We start from the raw sequence: 24,661 nt of genomic DNA on the forward strand, positions 1-24,661 counted from the left end.
AAATTAAAAGTACAAATGGAGACAAAGAGGTATGAAATGGGAAGAAATGGTGGAAAATAATATTTGACAGGTAGGAAGATGTCAGCTCAGGAAAAAAATATTTTCTTGTGTTATTTGTTTCTACCATCCTTTCCTCATCATGAATCCCACTTCATCCCACCAGGGGTCTAGAGCAATCAGATGTGTCAAAAGGTGGTCCAGCCCATCACAAAGAAACTAGGCACAGCAGTTAAGTACAAGGTGCCAAAAGTCTGCTGCAGTTAAACACATGTAAATTCTTCTCTTGCTCACCCACCTACCTAATAATGAGATCCAAGCACTATTTTCTAGACACTTCTTCATCCATCTCAAAGTGCCACCTAAGCAAGCAACAATTACCCCAGGTTTATTCTGTTCTCTGTTCCTGGAATATGTTTCTCTTACTAAACCCATTGATTCCATAACCTGGTAGCTTATAAAGCACCAATGTTTGAATCCCTGTTCCTTATTACTAACTTTCTTATTATTACTAGCTGGACAGAATATATAGCATCTCTGAACTTCAATTTCATCATCTGCAAAATAGAGGCGATAATAGTAGTACTTACATTGGAAACTTACTGCAAGGAGTGGAATAGCAATGAGTTGAGCTGAAGTTCTGAATAAATGTTAGCTGTAGCTATTATTATAATTATTAGTAGTAGTATTATTTTTAACTTTTATTTAATGAATATATTTTTCCAAAGTACGATTTATGGATTACAATGGCTTCCCCCACATACCGTCCTTCCCACCCACTACCCTCCCCTTTCCACTCCCTCTCCCCTTCCATTCACATCAAGATTCATTTTCGATTATCTTAATATACAGAAGATCAGCTTAGTATACATTGAGTAAGGATTTCATCAGTTTGCTCTCACACAGAAACATAAAGTGAAAAATAATAGATGATTTTTTTAAAATGATGATGAAATCAGTAAAGACCTATTGTCATGTTTAATCCCAGTGAGAGTCAAGTTGGGAGTTGATAATTTCTTTTTTTTTTTTTACAGAGGATCAGTTTAGTATACATTAAGTAAAGATTTCAACAGTTTGCACCCCCATAAAAACACAAAGTGAAATATATTGTTTGAGTACTCGTTATAGCATTAAATCTCAATGCACAGCACATTAAGGACAGAGATCCTACATGAGGAGTAAGTGCACAGTGACTCCTGTTGTTGACTTTACCAATTGACACTCCTGTCTATGGCATCAGTAGTCTCCCTATGCTCCAGTCATGAGTTTCCAAGGCTATGGAAGCCCTCTGAGTTCTCCGATTCTTATCTTGTTTAGACAAGCTCATAGTCAAAGTGGAAGTTCTCTCCTCCCTTCAGAGAAAGGTACCTCCTTCTTTGAAGACCTGTTCTTTCCACTGGGATCTCACTCACTGAGATCTTTTGCCAGAGTGTCTTGGCTTTCCATGCCTGAAATACTCTCATGGGCTTTTCAGCCAGATCCGAATGCCTTTAGGGCTGATTCTGAGGCCAGAGTGCTATTTAGGACATCTGCCATTCTATGAGTCTGCTGAGTATCTCACTTCCCATGTTGGATCACTCTCCCCTTTATTTATGCCATCGGTTAGTGTTAGCAGGTACTAGACTTGTTTATGTGCTCCCTTTGACTCTTAGTCCTTTCATTATGATCAACTGTGAACTGAAATTGATCACTTGGACTAGTGAGATGGCATTGGTACATGCCACCTTGATGGGATTGAATTGGAATCCCCTGGTATGTTTTTAACTCTACCATTTGGGGCAAGTCAGCTTGAGCATGTCCCAAATTATACATCTCTTCCCTCTCTTATTCCCACTCTTATGTTTAACAGGGATCACATTTCAGTTAATTTTCAACACTTAAGAATAACTGTGTATTAATTACAGAATTAAACCAGTCATATTAAGTAGAACAGACAAAAAAACTAATTGCATCAAATTGAGAAGTTTCTGTACTGCAAAAGAAACAGTCAGGAAAGTGAAGAGACAACCGACAGAATGGGAAAATATATTTGCAAACTATGCAACAGATAAAGGGTTAATAACCAGAATCTACAAAGAGATCAAGAAACTCCACAAAAACAAAACCAACAACCCACTTAAGAGATGGGCCAAGGACCTCAATAGACATTTTTCAAAAGAGGAAATCCAAATGGCCAACAGGCACATGAAAAAATGTTCAAGGTCATTAGTAATCAGGGAAATGCAAATCAAAAGCACAATGAGGTTTCACCTCACCCTGGTTAGAATGGCTCACATTCAGAAATCTACCAACAACAGATGCTGGCGAGGATGTGGGGAAAAAGGGACACTAACCCACTGTTGGTGGGAATGCAAACTGGTCAAGCCACTATGGAAGTCAGTCTGGAGATTCCTCAGAAACCTGAAGATAACCCTACCGTTCGACCCAGCCATCCCACTCCTTGGAATTTACCCAAAGGAATTTAAATTGGCAAACAAAAAAGCGGTCTGCAGCCTAATGTTTATTGCAGCTCAATTCATAATAGCTAAGACCTGGAACCGACCTAAATGCCCATCAACGGTAGACTGGATAAAGAAATTATGGGATATGTACTCTTTAGAATACTATACCGCAGTAAGAAACAATGAAATCCAGTCATTTGCAACAAAATGGAGGAATCTGGAACACATCATGCTGAGTGAAATAACCCAGTCCCAAAGGGACAAATACCATATGTTCTCCCTGATTGGTGACAACTGACTGAACACCAAAAAGGAAACCTCCTGAAGTGAAACGGACACTATGGGAAACAGTGACTTGATCAGCATAGCCCTGACTGTTAATGAACAACTTAATACATTATTAGTAGTAGTAGTATTGTCACTCCTCAACTCCTATTCACAAAACTAGTTATAACACTGAAAATACTAGAAAACCATGCTAACTTGTTTTTGTTGTTAAAATCTTTCCTCAGACTTGCACACTGAACCATTCAGACCAGATGTGGTTGTGGCTGAAGTCACTCTGGCAGACGCTGGGCTGCCAGCTTAGACACAGCTTGGAAGCAGTGGTGTCAAAATGGCAGCACCTGAGGAGTGGGATCTAACTCAGGCACAGAAAAGCTACACAGATTCAGGATGCACTGAGCATTGAACTGCAATGCCTGAACTGCCTAGTTAAGTTTCTACCCACCATGGTAACATTGTTTATCTTTGAGAACAGGATGCCTTGCGGTCAGAATTTCCCCCTCAGGCTAACCAGTCAGTACCCCCTGGATCAAAGATGGCCACCTTGATGAACTCTGGTAGACTTCAAAATGCATTGTAATTTCCATGCTGACACCTACTGGCCATCAATACAAAAAGTTTTAGACCATAAAAAGACAAAAAAGAGGTGGCACCCGAGGTTGGAGAATCTCTGACTTTTCTAAGAAAACATGAATATTGCATTCATTAATTTGTTTCACTTCTTAATTGTTTCTGCTCTATATCTGAAACTCCATAACTCTTGAAGAGTTGAGAAGTCGATTTGAAAGCTACACTACTACTTCCTTATTCTTTGGTTTCAGAATGAACTTGCACTGTGGACATTCAGTTAGAGTTTCGTTAGACATCAAACAAATGGCCCTATCTTGAGGGTCCCCTGTCTGTTAACAGTGATGAGGAAAGTGAGGACATTGTGCTAGTGACATATTCTATGAATCATTGCCACCATACCTGGACAATGTAAATTGAACGTTTAGGCTGCAGTACAAGACAGACTGAATGAGCAAGAGTGTTTTTAATACACTTCTATATCAAGCCTTGTACATCAGTATAGCTGGCCATAGGATCTACAGCCATGCTGTCTCAAGACCACACAACAAGGAGGCTGCTTGAATGGTTTGTTACTTAACATTGCTTCCATTCTTGTTTACCTATTACAGGAGACATGATTTATTTAGGCACCTAACAATACCAAGCAAGAACTTTGCTTTCCTTTGTTTTATCTTTATTGAGATAATCACCAGGACTCCAATGAGTTCTGTCACAACACATTCCAAGAATCTGATGTTGTCTCACTAATAAATGCTAGACTGCTCTCCCAGGTACACTCTAGAAACAAACCTGAGGGATACAGGATCCCTTAGCCTTTATGAGAGAATACCTATCCATTTCTAGTTATGACTATGCTGAAAGATTAGAGGACTGTGATGGAATGACTAAAAGGCCTTATTCAACCCAGAGACCTCACTGATAAACTGATTATTTATTATGAATGTCTGAGTTCCCTGATGTCAGAACATCTACAAAGAGAAAAAAGAAACCAGACCGAGGACTCGGCCTCTCCCAGGACTGACCAGGAGAAAGAAAAGAAGGAGTAGGAGAAGCCAAAGTGGTAGAAAGAGGTGATAGAACAGCATAGGTGGCATAATCTATACAGGAAAAGAAAAGGCAGCTGTAGTTCCTGCCTCCTGAGCCTTCCCCAGATGACCTCTGAAAGTGTCAAGTTCATTTTCAAATTACCCAATGACTCTTCGGTAGAAATGATTCCACTTTTCACGCTATTATAACAGTGATATAAAAGGTCATTTTCCTTGAAGGGAAGCTGTGAGAGTTTCAGATTGAAGCCAGTTTTCCCAGGAGGGTGCCTCCCTGAATCCCTTCACAGTAGTCGAAGCCGGCTACAGTGCAGGAGAACAGACTCCGCCACAAAGAAGCCCTCTTTGTTCAGGACCTAACAGCCAAATGATATTTTTTCTTCCTCTCCCACCTCAATTGCTAAAAGAAACAAAAAATAAAAACAGGAAATGCACAGAGAAGCTCATACTACTAAACTGTTTTCTTAAAGGCTTTGCATCCTAGAGAGCAACAGAAACCATGCTGCCAGCAATAGTCAGAGCCTGTGTGCACGGGCAAAGTTAGCAATGAATCTATGACTGGACACGCTCACCTTTCCTTCTGCCTCTGCACCAAAGGCCTTCCAGGGAAAGGAGATTCTCCATCTCCAATCCATCCAGTGTCATAACAAGGAAGGGAATAGTTCCACTAGTTCTTATTCGCTCTTGCTTTTATGGAAAATACAGTTGCAAAACTTCCATCAACCCGACACTGCAGTGTCTAAGGACTTGCTTGCCCCACTTGGTGGAGATGTGAGGAAAGGGAAAGCACAGAACAGAGATATTCCTGGAACTGCTCATAATTTATGAATAACTTTATTCTGGTTGTTTTGTAATGACCAACAGAATAAGACTTATATCAGATATAATTTTCCCATTAACTGTATTTAATAAAGAGCCAATTCTTAAACCAAAGAGTTCTTGCCCTGAACTCCTTGGCCCACAATAGTGGAATAAAGGTAACCCAGGCTGGTTTGTGATAAAGAAAAAAAAAAGAAAGAAAAGAAAAAACATCTTTTCTTACCTTCTTTCCCACAATCCACAAAAGTCATGTTCCCAGAATCTGCTCTATACACCTAAGAATTATTGTGTTACCCATTAATCACTGCCTCTCTTTTAATCATGTATGCTGTTCACCATAGGTATTTTTTATATTTTGACTTGAAAGGCAAAATGACAGAGACAGAAAGACAGAAAGAGATCTTCCAACTGCTGTTTCACTCCTCAAATGCTCACAACAGCCAGGGCTGGGCCAGTCTAAAGCTAGCAACCAGGAACTCCAGCCAGGTCTCCCACATGGATGGCAAGGACTCAAATACCTGAGCCATCATCTGTTGCCTCCTGGAAATGCACACTAGCAGGAAGTTAGATCAAAAGAAGAAACGAGAGTCCATTTCAGGTACTCTGAGTACGTGGGCATCTCATGTGGCACTTCAACCTGCTGTGCCACAACACCTTCCCCTCCGTACATATGATTTTATATATTTGAATTTCTCTTCTGTCTTAGGCTTTAGTTTAAAATTTTTATATTACCAGTTCTGTCAAATATATAAGTTTCTCTCTCTCTCTCTCTCTCTCTCTCTCTCTCTCTCTCTGTGTGTGTGTGTGTGTGTGTGTGCACATGTGCATGCATGTGGGTGTTAAAACTATATTTTCCCAGAAGACATAAAAAATCTGGGGTTACAGATTATAGTTCAAGCAACAAAACCAAATTAAACTAGGCATTGCAAATGCTTGAGATGGTCTTTCACCATATCAAATATCTGTTCATTCAAAGAAATAAACAGAATAAGTGAAGTGGAAATAATCTGGTCACTTATGACTATTACATGCTTTTTAATGTATAAGGAAAAACTCAGAAACCTCTCAGGAAGCCCAAAATCATTTTAATTATCTCTTGAACTTAAGTTTACCCATAGGGATAACATTTTCAGGTAATTTAAGCATCCTCATGTTCAAAGCTCTTTTCTAAATTTGATGTCACCTGCAATTGCTTCTTTTCCAGACCAGTGGGTGGTGATGGAGACTGGAATCATTACACTAAGTGAGGATCTCAATGCCTCTGTGTCTGTTGCAGCTAACAGAACACACCACCACCATGCTCAGCATCAGATGTCAAAAAGCAACATTTGATAGATTTTTCTGTACTGAACAGATTACAGATTTGGTTATTGAACCAAAAATGTTTTAAAATAAATAGCTTCTTAAACTTGAAATAACCAGTCACATACTGCTCAATCATAGTCAAACATAAAGAATAAATTAAAAATCTTTGAAATCTTATAGTCTTAAATAATTATTTGACCAAACTCACAACTAACTATCTACTTGAATGAATTACTAGAAGTGATATAAATTAGGCAACCTACAGACACCTTTACACTAAACCACTTGCTGTGACTAATGCATGTCAAGAGGTGGTAATAATATTTTTATTTATAACTGAAATAAAGGAATAACTATTTAATAGTCAAGATTTTCATAATCAGGGACAGGTATTTAGTGGTTAAGATGCCTGCATCCCATTAGATCATCTGGTTTGACATTTGCCTCCAGATCCTAACTTGTTTCTTGTTAATGCACACTCTGGTGATGATAGCTTAGGTAGTTGAGTTTCTGGCACCAATATGGAAGCCCTGGATTGTGTTCTCAGCTCCTAACTTTGGCCCTGGCCCAGCCCCACCCATTTTTGGCATTTGGTATAATGAACCAGCAGATGGCGTCTCTCTCTCTCTCTCTCTCTCTCCTGGCTCTCAAATTAATTTTCTAAAAAGCTGGAAAGGTTTTCACAGCCTGTCAAATTTGGTTTCAAGAATGTGGGATGATTTGTCTTGCAGGAGGCTGAATCCTTTTCTAGCATATCACATGGGAAGATTTCCTTAAGAAAAGGCCACTGTGCAAAATTATTTGAATATCTGCCTTAGTAAGATTTTTGTTGCCACTCAGGGTGTACAAAAAATTCAGAACATATAAAATTAACATTTGCTCTATCCTATTCAAAGGAGAGTGGGAAGTGGGCTGGAAGGAATAACTCCTTTAGGAAGTGGATAGTCTGTTGCAGTTGATTTCTCAACAATGTTGCTTCTCATTCCACCACAATAGTCTATCTCTACAACAATGTTTCTCAGTTCATATCCAAGTGCTACATCCAGCCATGTAAGCTTGCTGTGTGCAGAAAACCAGTCCTACTCTGTTATTATGATTAGTTCCTACCTAATGACCAGTTACTTAGATGAATCTTTTTTGACCCTGACTCTGAATATCTGTGTCTTGCCCAGGAAGCTTTTTGTCTTGCTTTTGCTCACTATCCAGAACAATTTGAGGCCCTCCTCAAAGATTGTTAAGGAACTTATAATTCTGTTCTAGTCTCTCACAAGCCTTACAATCCATTCTGCTCAGAGCAGCAGCAGCCAGAATTTCAGAGAAAAAAAAAAGTCTCCAAATAAAATAGCTAGATTTTAGGAAGCAGTCTTTGAAAATTCAATGTACTTCAATGACAGCAAATGTTATAACCTGTTTAGCTCTTGGTGGAAAAAGACGAATATGGCTTGATAAATCATCAGTACTTATATTTACATCAATTGTACTTTTCCAAATAATACTGTACTGCTGATGCTTAGGCTAGGATTTATGCTGGAAACTCAATTTAGTGGCTGAAGTGAGGAAGTATTTATGATGTTTCACTGTAAAGCTCTCTCTCTCTCCACCGCTACCCCATTTCAGGACTTGGAAGCTAGTGAAGATGGATGAGGCCAGGTATAAACCTGACTCATTCACTGATGGACAACTGAAGGCTACCGCATGAAAACTAAACTGGGATTGAGCTACTGAACAATACTCATTCATTTGCTCATTCATTTTTGCTAATCTACTAGCTAACATGTACAGAATACTTATTGATTAAGATTCATTTGAAACAAATGTTTAGAAGAAAGATTAAAGGAATCTTTGAAATCTGTTTGGACAGTAAGACCTAATTTAATTCTTTGTGAAAACATTATCTATACTGTTTTATCAAATCAGGCAAAAAGTTGAAAAATCATCTGTGTTCAGACAAACCACCCATGAAACTCTATTTTCAACTACAAAAACATAAAGTAACCTCATTAAGTATTAAACTAATGTGTTTTATATATTATTCAATGAGAAAAATAAACAGATATACTGAAGTTTATCCCATTGGTATATTTGAACATGTTCATGCTCATGTTTGTATAAATTTACTAAAGAAAGAATAGCACACGGATCTCACCATGAAGATAAAGAGACCATGGAAGGCTCTACTTCCAGAAGGAAAGGGGTAAAGAACCCCCAATTCTGCCTAAAAACAACTAAAAGGCTCAATAAATTATTCAAAGATTCTTTTACTATTATCAAATGGATAACCAAAATGATAAAAGTATTTAGAAGCCAAAAATTAAGTAGAAGCAATAACCTGGATAAATAAGCAGCTCATTAAAGCCAGATTTCATCCTGAAGTCTCTTAAAACTAGTAAGTTTGAGCATCATTAGTCCTGGTCTCCAGAGGGATTGGACACAGAAGAATAAGCTGGTGGGGCTCATTAAAAGCAGGGAATCATATAGAACACTTCATCAAATGGAACTAGCTATTCATCAGCTACAACCTCAGGGAAAGGGTAAACTTGAAATAAACCCACATTCCTCCCCGCTCAAGATAGCAAGAAAACACTGTTGACTCCAGCATTGAATGGTGAGGGAAAAATTCTTCCCTAAAAATTTTTAACTGAAATCAGCCTTCATGGAGTTTTGCAGTCCAAATTTGTACTTCCTGAGTGGTCTAAAAAATAAAAAAATCTCGGGAGAGAATTTAAAGGAAACTGGTACTTGGTTAGCTGTTCACAGAAGTACCTGAAAAATTCAACAAAAAAAATTTCTCAAAGTACTAAAAAAATTGAGTTCATAGGTAAAAACCTATGAAACACACAAAGAAATAGCAAAGAGAAAAATTAGGTCTAAAATGGTAACATATATTGAAAAAAAGAGGAAATAAGCAAGAAGTAAATATTATGTTTAAATAACTGAGAGAATGTGATAAAGAGCAAAATAGAACTTGTATTTATGTTTTTAAATGGAATTGGTAAGTGTGGAAGGAATGATATGGTTAAAACACAAAGGATTAAAAACCACTATAAAAAATAATTGGTTCTGACAAGTATCATCAATACATACTAAAATTATTGGATAAAAATTTGGTAAATCAAAGGACATTCACATAGTCTAAAAGTTTCTCACCACTGATCAATCATTAATTGTATAAAATTAAAATTTTAGGCCGGCGCCGCGGCTCACTAGGCTAATCCTCCGCCTAGCGGCGCCGGCACACCGGGTTCTAGTCCCGGTCGGGGCGCCGGATTCTGTCCCGGTTGCCCCTCTTCCAAGCCAGCCCTCTGCTGTGGCCAGGGAGTGCAGTGGAGGATGGCCCAGGTGCTTGGGCCCTGCACACCATGGGAGACCAGGAAAAAGCACCTGGCTCCTGGCTCCTGCCATCGGATCAGCGCGGTGCGCCCGCCGCAGCGCGCCGGCCGCGGCGGCCATTGGAGGGTGAACCAATGGCAAAAGGAAGACCTTTCTCTCTGTCTCTCTCTCTCACTGTCCACTCTGCCTGTCAAAAAAAAAAAAACAAAAAAAAAAAAGAAAAAATTTTACAATGGTGAACTTGGCTGGCACCATCTTAACCAGGTCATCAAAATTAGCAGCCTCAAATAATGAGAAGCTGAATATTCTGATATCAATAACTAAGAAGGGAAGAATGTAACATTCCTATTAAAAATGCAGCTGGAGGGGCTAGCACTGTGGCTTAGCAGGTAAAGCCACTGCCTGCAGTGCCAGCATCCTATACGGGTGCCAGTTCAAGTGTTGTCTGTTCTACTTTGGATCCAGTTCCCTGTTATGGCCTGGGAAAGCAGTGGAAGATGGCCCAAGTCTTTGGGCCTCTGTACCCACATGGGAGATCTGGAAGATGCTCCTGGCTCCTGGCTTCAGATCAGCACAGCTCTGGCCATTGGAGCCATCTAGGGAGTGAACCAGAGGATGGAAGACCTCTCTCTCTCTCTCTCTCTCTGCCTCTCCTTCTCTCTCTACTTTCAAATAAATAAATAAATCTTTTTAAAAAATGCAACTGGAGTCACACTGAGGAAAATTTCACTAAACAACTGCCCTATGTTCTTCAAAAACATCACTATCATGAAAGACAAATTGAGGAACTGTTTCAGATTAAAGGAAACCAATGAAATATGATACTAAATGTAAAGTGTGACCCTAGCTGGGATCTGGAACCAGGAAAACCATATTCTATAGAGACAGTATTGGGACAATTATGGAAACTTTAATATGGAATGGATAGTAGTAATAGAATTATATCAATATGATGATAATAACATAATCTATTTAGGGGTAAAAGGTTAAAATATATAACTTACTCTTAAATGGTACAAAATAGAAAAGTTTGGAGAACAAAATAAAGTGAGGAATGCCATAACAGATAACAAGAATTATTTTTACCCTATAGAAATTAATACAGTGTGATGCCATCTAGAAAAATAGTCCAATAGACAGGACAAAGAGCCCCCAAAAGATCATCATGTAAGTAATCTAGAGATATGACAAAGATGGCATTGCAAGTTAGTTTGTGGAAGGGTTCCTTTTTATTTAATGATAGTCCTCCAATTCCAATCAATTCAAGAAACTTGAAAAAAATATGCCCACTACCGTTAAAAACAGCAGTAACAAAAACACCCAAAATACCTATCCAAAGTAGAAAGGATCAATAATCTGTACTACATTCATCAATGGAATAATATCCAAGTGAATAAATAAAATAGTTAAATGCAACAACAGGAGTAAATCTTAAGATTGTAATATTGGGGCCGGCACTGTGCCCTAGCGGGTAATGCTGCTGCCCACAGTGCCGGCATCCCAAATGGATGCCAGTTCATACCCCAGCTGCTCCTCTTCTGACCCAGCTGTCTGCTATGGCCTGGGAAAGTGGTAGAAGATGGCCCAAGCACTTGGGCCCCTGCACCTGTGTGGGAGACCCAGCGGAAGCTCCTGTCTCCAAACTACAGATTGGCACAGCTCAGCTGTTGCTTTCATGGGGAGTAAACCGGCAGATGGAAGACCTCTCTGTAACTCTTCCTTTTAAATAAATCTTTTTTTTTTTTTTTTTTTTTGGCCAGGCAGAGTTTGACAGTGAGAGAGAGAGACAGAGAGAGATTTATACAGTGAGAGCAGCCTGCGCCGCGGCTCACTGGGCTAATCCTCCGCCTTACGGCGCCGGCACACCGGGTTCTAGTCCCAGTTGGGGCGCCGGATTCTGTCCCGGTTGCCACTCTTCCAAGCCAGCTCTCTGCTGTGGCCAGGGAGTGCAGTGGAGGATGGCCCTAGTGCTTGGGCCCTGCACCCCATGGGAGACCAGAAGTACCTGGCTCCTGCCTTCGGATCAGCGTGGTGTGCCGGCAGCAGCGCGCCGGCCGCGGTGGCCATTGGAGGGTGAACCAACGGCAAAGGAAGACCTCTCTCTCTGTCTCTCTCACTGTCCACTCTGCCTGTCAAAAAAAAATTTTTTTTTAAATATATATATATAGACAGTGAGAGAGAGAAACAGAGGAAAGTCTTCCTTCCGTTGGTTCACTCCCCTAATGGCCACTATGGCTGGCGTGCTGTGCCGATCTGAAGCCAGGAGCCAGGTGCTTCCTCTTGGTCTCCCATGCTGGTGCAGGGCCCAAGCACTTGGGCCATCCTCCACTGCCTTCCCAGGCCACAACAGAGAGCTGGACTGGAAGAGGAGCAACAGGGACAGAATCCAGCGCCCCGCCCTGGGGTGCCAGCGCCACAGGCAGAGGATAAGCCTAGTGAGCCGCAGCGCCGGCCTTAAATAAATCTTAAAAAAAAATCTTAAAAAAAAAGAAGAGAAAAAGAAATGTGACAGACCACTGTGACATCAAAAAAATTTTTAATTTTGAAAAAACGATTATAATACTAAGAAGCATCTAAAACCATACAGAAGAAAAACAAGAGAAAACTAAATATTTCATTATAAAGGCACAGATACAGAATTAAGGAGGAAAGCAAAACTTAGTGACAATGTTCAATTTGCCAAAGTAGGTAATAAGGGCATTGATTTCATCATATTTTTTAGATCACTGACATATTTTTAAGTACTCATCTAGCTACATAAAGAAGATTTCTGTTTCTAAAGAACCTTTCAAGTCAGAGAGAGCAGGTTATGTTTCATATATTGAGATTACTTTTTTAAATTTTTTGAAATTTTATTTATTTATTTGAAAGGCAGACAGACCAACAGAGAGACAGCGTGAACTCCCATCACCTGACTCACTCCCTAAATGCTCACAATGACCTGAACCAGACCAAACCTGAGAACCAGGAATTCAATGCAGGTCTCCCAGTGGGTGACATGCACTCAACTATTTGATCCATCAGCTGCCGCCTCCCAAGGTCTACATTAGCAGGAAGCTGAAGTCATGTGCTAGAGCTGGTACACAAACCTAGGCATTCTGTTACAGGACAGAGGTATCGGAATCATTTTCTTGACTGCTTAGGTTAAACATCAGCCCCCTGTACTGATATTATTCTTTTAGTATTTATTTTTTTTTGCTTTTTAATGTTTAATTTTTTTGTCTACTTGAAAAGAAGATTGACAGAAAGAGAGAATAAGGCAGAAAGAAAAATGAGAAACAAATCTTCCATCCCGTGGTTCACTTCCCTAATTATCACAGGCTGAAGCCAGGAGCTGAGAAAACTGTGTGGGTGGCAGGTCCCATGTGAGTTCCAAGGCCCCAAGCACTTGAGCTGACTCCCACAATGCACTAGCAGGAAATTGGATTGGAAGCAGAGTAGCCAGAACTTGAACCAGCACTGCAGTATGGGATATGTGTCCCAAGAAGTGGCTTAACCTGCTGTACCATAATGCCTGCCCCTGTACTGAGGTTCTTGACCATACCTATACTATTCCAGTGCATTTTTCTTCTTAATCTTTCCCTAGCACATCCTCAAAGCCTGACACCCTGGAGAAAAGGTTTAAATGTAAGCTATAATATATATTTTTATAAGATCAAGTTAAAATTTCATTTAAACTATGAAGAGAATAAGAAGATAAAATGCATGACCTTGGAGAAATCAGTTCAATATGGCACTCATCTGGAAGGTTTGGACTGGGGATAAATGGAGCTAGGAAAATGTAAGAAGTCATGTTGTTTGGGATTATTAGTTATAAAGTTGTACATTATATTTTTGGATGTGTAGTATATTTCATGTGAGTGTCTTGGCATTTCAATGAGAATCTCTACTGAGTACTGAATTTTAAAGGCTGTTCTCTCCTAGAATACTTATGTTCTTTCCTACCTTGACTTTATCTGTGTCATTTTCACGTACCATGATCTCTCCTCCTAAAGATTATGATCACCCTCAACCATCTTCTCTATGGACAATTTCAGTACCTCAAGATTGCCAAGATTTATGTTCTTATATCTTTTCAAAAGCTTCTGAAGTTCCTAGTTTTTCCATCCTTCCACTCTAGTAATAAGAAAATAGCAAAGTTTACCAATTACCTCTCCCCTAATGAATATATCACAGCTTTCATTCATGGCCCTGACATTGTATTGAAACATTTTTCTTTAAAGACAAGCATTATTGTGTAAAATGTTTTCATGCAAAAAAATACTTAATTTATATTTTCTTTTGAAGTCTGAATTTTTAATGCATAATGATTTCATCAAATTCTTGACAGAGCCTCTCATGATAACACTAAAGATTGAACAAAGTGGCTTCAACTATAGTTGTTGCTTGTTGAATAAGATGATAATTTAACATATGATTTTATACTTAAAGACTATGACTATCATGGGGATAATAAATAACCAGCAAATAACCACTTTTATTATCATAGTGCCTTGAAAATCTTAGATACCCAATAAATTTTATAGAATGAAAAATGAATAATCAATTATAAAATCTTTATCTTAGATCCATTTGTTTTTTGCTACCAAGCATTCATTTCTCCTTCTGTTAATTGCATTCTAGTAATTGTGGGAAACCACCTCTTCCACATTATAATGTATACGGCTTAAATTTGAGCTATCTCAAAGCCACCACCCAGCTCTTGATGGCCAAGTCATATTTAGCTATATTTAATCCTTACGGCCATGTTAACTTATTCAGGAATTGACACATGATATAGTCCAGACCAATGAGACCCAGGCTTGAGGTTTCAGACAAAATTGCTAAGAAGGAGAAACACTGATGAACACTATCAATGGAGCTACCAGAGGCCACCACATGAAGAGGGCCTGCCTGAACGTGCAACCAGCACACAATAAAGAAAAACCAGAAAAGAAAAAGGGAATCACAGCCAAACTTCACTGACATTTGCTGAGCTCTACAACTAGCAATGACTGATGAAGATCTACTCTTGGACTTTTTCAGTAATATGAACACATAAATTCTTTTTTAAGCTAGCTTGATTTGTAATTCTGACTCATAATAAAAGTATGCTGATTGACACCATTTAAATTTCAATCAGTGACTTCATCACAGATAAAGAAATAAAAACATTTTTGTAAAGGTCTTTAAAAGTCAACTTATTCTGATTTACATAAACTATGGATAAAGGGTTCCGTAAACCCCCTGGTAATTGGTGGTATGATTATACAGTCTGATCCACTGAGCCTATAAATAGGAGCCCAAGTCAAAAAGGAAGACCCAAGGTTAGGGGACGAACAGGGGTGTATATACATAGGAAGAAGTATTTAGGAGTTGTACTTAGAGGAAACTAAACCAGTTCTAGTGAGATAAGTCATGTGGGAGAAGATGAGCAAATTAGTCTAAGGCAGGGACAACGAAATGCAAGAAGCATGTGTAATACAATTTCTTTTAAAAAAATAAGGTCTTAGTACATGGCTAATGTTATTTATGACTTTTTGCTTCATCTCCAGATAGATCTCCTATCACTGATCCTCTGAAGCATTAAGTTCAAGCCACTTCCAACTGCTAGTGGTTGCTTAAACAGGTCTATGGAGTCTTGCCCTGCTGCTTTTGCATATAGTCCTCCCTATGCCAGGATGCCCTTCCCTTGCTTCACTCAGCCTTTCCTTGAGAAGCCTTGAGGGTTCCCCTCTCTACCTTGTTATCCACTCTTTGGAAAGGCTTGGACCTCTGGAGACCTTGTTTTCATATTGTTCATTCCATCTATAACAAAAACTCGTTCAACAAAGGTAGTATATAAAATTCATTTTAATATTCCCTCTATCTGGCACAGTATATACAGTCCATATACCCATACATAGTTCAAATATATGATTCAAAGAAAAAGAGTTTAGCCTAATAGTTAAGATGTCTGCAACCCACATGAGAGTAACTGTATTTGATTCCTAGCTCATATACTCCAGGTTTTTTTATATTTTTCTAAACAAAAAAGTAAATATTATTTTACACTGAAAAGCATACAGTATTTTTTTAAATCTTAGAGAATTAAGAAGCTTAATTAAAAAACTAGTACATATATGAGAATTAATGGTAAAACTAATCTTCAAAGAGTACTTTATACTTCGTGTGTCTGTGTGGGTGCAAACTGTTGAAATCTTTACTTAGTATATACTAAGTTGATTTTCTGTATATAAAGATAATGAAAAATTAATCTTAATGAAGAATGAGATGAGAGAGGGAGTAGGAGATGGGATGGTTTGTAGTTGGAAGGGTGGGTATGGGGGGGGAATTGCTATAATCCAAAAATTGTACCTTTGAAATTTATATTTATATTTATTAAATAAAAGTTTTCTAATAAAAAAGAACTAGTACATAGAATAATTAAGATTATCATAGTTTTAGACTATAAAACTATAATAAATAACTGGAAATTAGCAAAAGGCAGATTTTAGCTTAAAATAAAGTCGTTCTACAATTAAAGTGTCCAGCAATGTAGGGGGCTGAATTCCAAAGCAGAGAATTTAGTAAGAGTCATGAAAAGAAATGTTCTCATAAATTTTATGTCTTACAGATATTACTTCATTAATGTTCATGGCATTTTGAAATATGTAATAAACCAGTAAGTTTTCCTTCTGCAGTGAAGAAATAGACAGGCTTAAATGATTTGCCCAAGGTCACATATTGACTAATACAAATCTGAAGTTCTCTTTCTTTTATACCATTTCTTTATTGGCTTAGGAAATAATAAGCTTCCTGAAATTGCAGGTAATGTTATTTATGCCTATTTGATTCTCAATCTAGGCAAAACTCATATTTTTATATCTGAGGGTTGGTCTCCTTGGAAAGTTTTAATAGATAAAGCTTTTGTAATTCTGCAAATTCTTAGGCATGGCTTTTAATTGGTTTCAGTCAATTTTGCTTTGAAAAAGTTAGACACTAATGATTAGTCTGCAAATTGTTAGATCATCTGTAGCAAGTGTTAGAACTATTAAATATCAATATGCTATTTCAAATATAGTGGCAATCAGGAAAATAAATGTCAAATTTCTCATTATTGTCCTTGAATTTCAATAATAATCAGCAGTGGAAGCCACAATTAATAGGCCAATATTTGTGATAGGAAACAAGTATTTGAATTGAGCCACAGAGCAAAATCAGACACAAATTTCCCTCAGTTCCCCAAATCTAACACTTCATTCTTTCTTCCAAAGGAAGGTTGTAATTTCAAATTGAATTAACATTGCAAATCTATGCGGGGTAGGGAATTTAAATCCTCAAAGAAAAAAAATTGTAGGAAATAAATAGTTATTTAAAGAATAAAATTATGTGGGGCCGGAGCTGTGGTGCAGCGGGTTAAAGCCCTGGCCTGAAGTGCCGGCATCCCATATGGGTGCCAGTTCTAGTCCCAGCTGTTCCTCTGCTGATCCAGCTCTCTGCTATGACCTGGGAAAGCAGTAGAAGATGGCCCAAGTTCTTGGGCCCGTACACCCACATGGGATACCCAGAAGAAGCTCCTGGCTCCTGACTTTGGATGGCGCAGCTCCAGCCATTGTGGCCAAGTGAACAGAAGACGGGAGACCTCTCTGTCTCTACCTCTCTCTGTAAATCTCATATAAATTTTAAAAATCTTTTAAAAAAAAGAATAAAAGTAAAAACAACCAATAAACAAATGTGTTTCTTCATTTAGTGATAGAAGAAATAAAAAATGACAATGAAATATTTTTTTCCATTATCAGGGTTAGAACGGCCCTCATAGAGAAATCAAAAACAGTAAATGCTGGTGAGCATGCAGAGGAAAAGGTACCCTAATACACTGTTGGTGAGAATGTGAACTATTTTTTTAACTTTTATTTAATGAATATAAATTTCCAAAGTACAGCTTATGGATTACAATGGCTTCCCGCCCCATAACTTCCCTCCCACCTACAACCCTCCCCTTTCCCACTCCCTCTCCCCTTCCATTCACATCAAGATTCATTTTCAATTCTCTTTGTATACAGAAGATCAGTTTAGCATATATTAAGTAAAGATTTCAACAGTTTGCACTCACATAGAAACACAAAGTGAAAAAATATTGTTTGAGTACTAGTTTATAGCATTAAATCACAATGTACAGCACATTAAGGACAGAGATCCTACATGAGGAGTAAGTGCACAGTGACTCCTGTTGTTGACTTAACAATTTGACACTCTTGTTTATGCCATCAGTAATCACCCTAGGCTCTTGTCATGAGTTGCCAAGGCTATGGAAGCCTTTTGAGTTCACTGACTCTGATCATATTTAAACAAGGTCGTAGTCAGAGTGGAAGTTTTCTCCTCCCTTCAGAGAAAGGTACCTCCTTCTTTGATGACCTGTTCTTTCCACTGGGATCTCACTCGTGGAGATCTTTCATTTAGGTCCTTTTTTTTTTGCCAGAGTATCTTGGCTTTCCATGCCTGAAATACTCTCATGGGCTTTTCAGCCAGATCTGCATGCTTTAAGGGCTGATTCTGAGGCCAGAGTGCTGTTTAGGACATCTACCATTCTATGAGTCTGCTGTGTATCTCACTTCCCATGTTGGATTCGAGAATGTGAACTATTACAGCTACTCTGTAAGACAGATCAAAACAAGAAAAGGAAGATGGATTTTCTTAAGCATACACTCAATCAGGTAGCCCTTTAAGAGAAAAAAGTAATCACTTTAACCAATGCTTCTGAATTTAGTCAGAGTTAAAATGAAGTGTAAAAAAGAAATAGAAGTTTCTATATATAATCTTGCAAGGAAGAAGTTATTTCCACAGAAAATACAAAATCTAGACACCACACCAAAAAGATACTGATAAATTTGATGACATAAAATCTTAAAAATTATCCCATAGCAGGGGGGAAGGGGTACCATTAATAACATGAAAAAAATTGAAAGAGTTCTTAAACAAAAGATGTCCAAATTTGTTCACAAGGAGAAGTGAAAATTTAATAATAAAATAAGTATTACTTGTCAGAATAATGAGGCCCAAAGAATTTGACAGTCTGAGTGTGTGGCAAAGCAGGCACTGTTGGTGGGAGGAGTCCCTGCCACAACCTCTAAGCATAGCAACATGGCAACATCCATCAAATTCACAAATGCTCCCTCTCTGACACTGTATTTTACTTATATAACTTAATCCTAAAGATACAGTCACGTTTGGATAGAATTATATAGGTTCAGAGATATTCAGTGCCATATTCTAATTATTTATTTATTTAGTATTTGAGAGACAGAGAGATCTCATTCTCTGATTTACTCCCCAAATAACAATAATCAGGGATGGGCTGGAGCCAGAGCTAGGAGCCAGGAATGCAATCCAGGTCTCTCCACATGGATGGTAGAAACTCATCAATGTCTGCATCAGTAGGAGGCTGGAGTCAGGCACCAGAGCCAGGAATTGGACCCAGGCACTCCTATATGGGACATAGGTATCATAACAACTAGGCTAAATGCCTACTCACTCCAAGTGCCACATTTTGTTCTAAAATATTTGAGAGCCAGGCATCAATAGAAGATAAAAATCCATGAATGGACTTTAATACAATGAGATAGTGGACAGCCCCTGAAAATGAATGACGTAGCTCTACATGTATTGACACATACAATGTAGGAGTGTCTACAAGATAGACTAATAAATTAAAATAAACATAGAATTGTGTGAATATGCTTCAATTTGTTTCCCAAAATAAGAATGCATATTCTTGCATATCTCAGCACATAATTCATCAATGATTGCAAAAAGGCCTTAATAATATTTATCTCCAGTTTGTGAGATTAACAATAGATTTTTTATTTTCTTCCTAAAATTTATTTTTTCAGTTTCTGCATTTCTTAAATTACAATACATAACATTCAACATAAAGAAAAAAGATTTTTAAAAATGTGTATACATATTAGAAAATATTAGTGATAAGCATTATGTTCAATAGTCATTGGGTAGGGATGGGGGAAGACTCTACTATTTTTTGAAGGTTCTCGTGGCTGAGTATATGAAAAATGAACAGTATATTGACTTTCACAAATGTCACATAAAATTGATAAGGACAGAGAAATAGAAGAGAAGGTGTAATCAATCTTCAGGTGCAATAGTTTGCTTTTCTATAAAGTGTCTTTTCCAAAAGCAATTACTAAGGATAGAGTGAAACCTGCACCAAAAGAACAACAATCAATTCAACATAAGCTTTCCTGTGCCTTCGTAGGTTAAAATAAGTTCTTCTGGGTAAGTAACTGTCTCTTCTTTGAAATCAGAATGCACAATGGGATCAGAGCATTTGTTAGTTTGGAAAAGGTCCATGCTAGAAGCAAAAACATTTTCACTCACAAATTTCAATCTGCCAAAAATGTGAACAACCTATTGGCCAAACTATAAAAACAAATGTAGAATAGCAGATTGTTGTAAATGGAGAGTATTTTAAAAGCCATTTACTCAAACATTTACTCTATGACCTAAATAACTTCCAGAGCACTAATGACAGGTGATATGGCAGCCTGGCAATAACTAATTTATTAGTAATTAATAATAAATTATTAGTAGTAATTAACAATTCATTTATTAGTTAACACAGAAAAAAGAAAATATAAACCTACAGATGGAAAAAAAACTATAAACACTTAGGTGAAATTAATTTCAATCACCAAGAGAATTACAAGGCTGAAGATTTGCTGGTATTTTCCTAATGCTAATTTGACACAGGATTTAGGGGTTTGCCTAGGCATAATGACAGCATCACAAAATGTATGAAGTTTATATTCCTCAAATAAAATAAAAAAACTCCTCATATGGGGTGCTGCCTATTATATGAAACAATAGTAACAACTGAAAGCACAATAAGAATTTGATGACTGTTGTCTCCTACCTTCTACAACATTTTATGGAAATGGGAGAGGGTCTATCTTTTACATTGAGAGATTCTAAATTTGGACAATTAATAAATAGTGATAATCTTATAAAAAGAACCTCTGACCAAAAAAAAAAAAAAAAAAAAAAAAAGAAGAAGAAGAAGAAATGAAGAAAGAATTAAAAAATGTAACTAGCAGGACTGGCAAAGTACCACAGTGGGTTAAGCTGCCCCTTGTAGCACCAGCATTGCACATGGATGACAGTTCCAGTCCCTGTTGATACATTTCTGAACCATCTCCCTGCTAATTAATGTACCTAGGAAAGCAGCTGAAGGTGGCCTAAGTACCTAGGCCCCTGGATCTACATGGGAGGCTCGGAAGAAGCTCCTAGCTCCTGGCTTTGGCCTGGCCCCAGGCATGGCTGTTTTGGCCATTTGGGGAGTAAACCAGCAGATGGAAGATTCATTCTCTCTCTCTCTCTCTCTCTCTCTGTGTGTGTGTGTGTGTGTGTGTGTCTATATGTCCCTCTCTGTAACTCTGCCTTTCAAATAAATAAATATTCAAAAAGAGAATGTAACTAGCTTGTATAAATTAGCAGATGCAGATGACATGCAAGGTAAAGTATTAATAAAACTGACAGACGTACCTACAGTGTCCTTTCTCATTTTGTCTCGAAGATTTGTGTGAAATTCAAATGACTAGACAGGTGCTGAGAAAATTGGTGTTAAATCTTTATATCTTAATAAAGATCTGGGGAAAAGAGTGATCAGCAAGCTAATGAGATTTTCCTGATGTTATTAAGCTGAAAGATGTTGCAAAGACCAGTAAGGAAAGATAAAATACAAAAAGCATAAAATAACCTTGGAAACACAGACTAAATAAAGCTACACAAAACTCAACATTAAAAAATGCTAACTCATTCAACTTAGATATTCATCATGCCCCCAAAAAAAACAGGAAACTAAACTAATAATTATAAAATGCACCAAGGGGCAAACCAAAATAATAGCAAATTAGAAAAAAAAAAGGTTTATATTATAATCTTCTCCAGGTCGGATGAACCCCACTCCTTACGTACGTGGACAAAATTCTATTATTCCACTGAGCAAAGAAACTGCATGAATCTACAAGTTTGTTCTGAAAATGAAGCACCAAGTCTGGGAACTCAGAAGGTCACAAAGTTATGACTAAAGTGAAAGGAGTGTCTTAGAAGGAGTCAAAATACTAAAATAAGAGAGATGATAACTCCCAGGGATAAACAAAGGCCAAATGAATGATTCATAAGAAATGGGAAGCACAGGAAATTAGTTCATAAATATGCGCAAATGATGTGTAATGGGGGATGGCATTGTGTCGAAACAGAAATTAAGAAAGAGAAGAGATTTTAGGAAAGAGTAATGAAGTGTAATAACCAAGTAAACCCATAACGAGTGAAGCCATGAATCTACAGCTGCCCTGGGAGCAACAGCAGATCCATCTCTGTAGGCCTTCAGAAACAGCTGGGATCAGATGCCAGAGACTGCCCTTCCTCCTGTGATACCGCCAAGGACCAAATGACCTAGAGCACCTTTTCTGATGAAGGGCTCATGATAAGACAAAACATATGCCCTGCTCTCAGAGGGAGCAGCTCTCAAAGAAGAATGAAGCAGAAACCCTGGTGCCTTACACTTATTATATATCACAAAGCCCAGTTTCAACAAAATCCCAAATTCCAAGGCAAATTCAACTCAGTATGTGACACTTCCATTAACAAAGAGGACGTGTAGCTTCAACACATTTCTTCTACTTTGAAAGTTTGTGACAAAGGTCAAGGGATGTAGGAGAGTTACTGATGTGTTCCAGCACTCCAGAATAAGGAAGAGTTACAGCACTAAAAAATGAATTAAGTGCTAACTATTATAATGTCAAAAGTGTCAGAATTATAAAAGTTACAGCTGAGAGTCTTGGGGTTTAGGAAGAAAAGGGCAGGGATTGCATTAAGTTTGAGAAGTGAGAGGCAGGGTTTTTCTGTGGTCAGGCAGCACAGATGGGGTTATAGAGAACTCAATAAATATGCAATAGATAGAAGGAAAGCAGAAAGGCAAAGGGGTAGGAAGTAGGGAGGAAAGGCAAAAGGACCTACATGAGGATTCTCTCTGCAGTGTTTCCTGAGAGCGCCGAAGATTGCAGTGAGTAGAACTTGAGGCCTCACTGGAGATCTAGCCCAGAAGACTCAACAGCACTTGATTTATCTAGAGAACCACAGGACATTGTACAGCTATCCCAAATACAAAAAGTGACCCCAAGGGTTTTATGGTGAAATACTGTACTGTTTGTTAAATAACTATTCTCACTTCAAAAAAGAGCTCATAACTTGCTGCTGAGCCCTGATAGAGACTTCGTGTTATTTCATGGCAAACTAAGATATTCAAACTAGATGCCATCAGATTTCAACAATCCATTGATACAGAGATGCCCCAATGCACCCCATTATCAAGTGGACTTACTTCTTATGAAATTAGGTTTGAGAGTATCTTGAAGACATAAGTAGATGGCTCAAATTTCTGATGTGTCCACCACTGAAGCTTCACCCCTAAAAGCTGGATGCTGTCCTCTCCATAAATAGAATTTTAAAATCTGAAGAGACATTCTCTGTGGGCTGGTTGACCAAGAGGATGTTTCAAGACTGATTTACATGATTTACAGACTTTTTTTTTTTTGAGAGGTAGAGTTACAGAGAGAAGGAGAGACAGACAGACAGAAAGGAATTCCATCCATTGGTTCACACCCAAAATGGCCACAATGGCTGATGGCTGGAGCTGAGACAGTCTGAAGCAGGGATCCAGGAGCTTCTTCCAGTTCCCCCAAACAGATGCAGGGCCCCAAGCACTTGGGCCATTATCCACTGCTTTCTGGGGTCACAAGCAGAGAGCTTGATTGGAAGGAGCAGCTAGGACACAAAGCGGTGTCCATAGAGGATGCCAGAGCTGCAGGCAAAGGCTTAGCCTACTAAACCATAGTACCAGGCCCTACAGATAACTTCTTTAGAGTGAGCTTCGATTAGTTCTTCTTGTGGGCCACTTTCCATAGAAGCAGAGAAGACCTGAAATAACAAAGATATCATGTATGGGCCACAGCTAATGGTTCAGCCAGATAGTCAGAATGAAAGGATCAATTCCTTCGGTTAAAAGAATATTTGTGTCCTTTGTGAATGATGATCCAATGCCCCAGGGCAGGAGACTTTTTATAAAAAGGTATTTCTTAGTCTCCTTCCCCTGCCAACCTATATTTGCTCATTGAGTTCATGAACAAGGTGGCTATAGAGACAGAAATTAAAGTTATGCGACAATATGTACTACCTCTCACCAAGGCTAACACTGTTGCATTTCTGTGGATTGTACTTGCTAGTAGCAGAGATCAACACTAAGTCTTCTGTGATACCATATACCAGGGGAATTAGCCATCCACCTAATGGATTTGAGGTAATTGTACCCTTTTGATCACATAGGGGAAAGGTATTTCTGATTACTTTGCCCTTACTTACTCAGTACTAATATTTTCTATTCCTGATCATAGTGCTTCTCTGGTAGTTTCTTTATCCATGGACTTAATCACCATCATGCTATAACACGTGCTGTTACTTTTGATCAAGGAACTCACTTTGCAATGAGATAGATACAACAAAGGATCAATGCCCATGAGATTCACCAGTTTAACTACGTTCCTCATCACCCAAAAGCAGTTGGTATAGTGGAACAATGGAATGGCCTATTAAAGATTCATTTTAGACACTGGCATATGATATTAAAATGCCTTCAATGTGATATAATATATATACTACAAACCAAAAATCAATATACATTATTTTTTCTCCGCCTGTCAATATGTGTGGATCTTCAAAGCAACTTGGTTTGAACTTCACATTATTATCCTTAACAACTCATCTCAAAATGTCTGTATCTCATCTCCTCCACATGAGCAATAATGATTTAGAGGTTTTGTCCACCAGAGATACAACAGT

General features: G+C 38.2%; 1 pseudogene; it reads left to right on the forward strand.

The window, feature by feature from the left end:
* Positions 1-24,661, forward strand: part of LOC100341675 (eukaryotic initiation factor 4A-II-like) — a 151,734-nt pseudogene that overhangs the window by 107,762 nt on the left and 19,311 nt on the right.

This window comes from Oryctolagus cuniculus, chromosome 2, assembly GCF_051225735.1.
Source record: "Oryctolagus cuniculus isolate XC-2025 breed Fujian yellow rabbit chromosome 2, ASM5122573v1, whole genome shotgun sequence".
Classification (NCBI taxonomy): Eukaryota; Metazoa; Chordata; class Mammalia; order Lagomorpha; family Leporidae; genus Oryctolagus; species Oryctolagus cuniculus.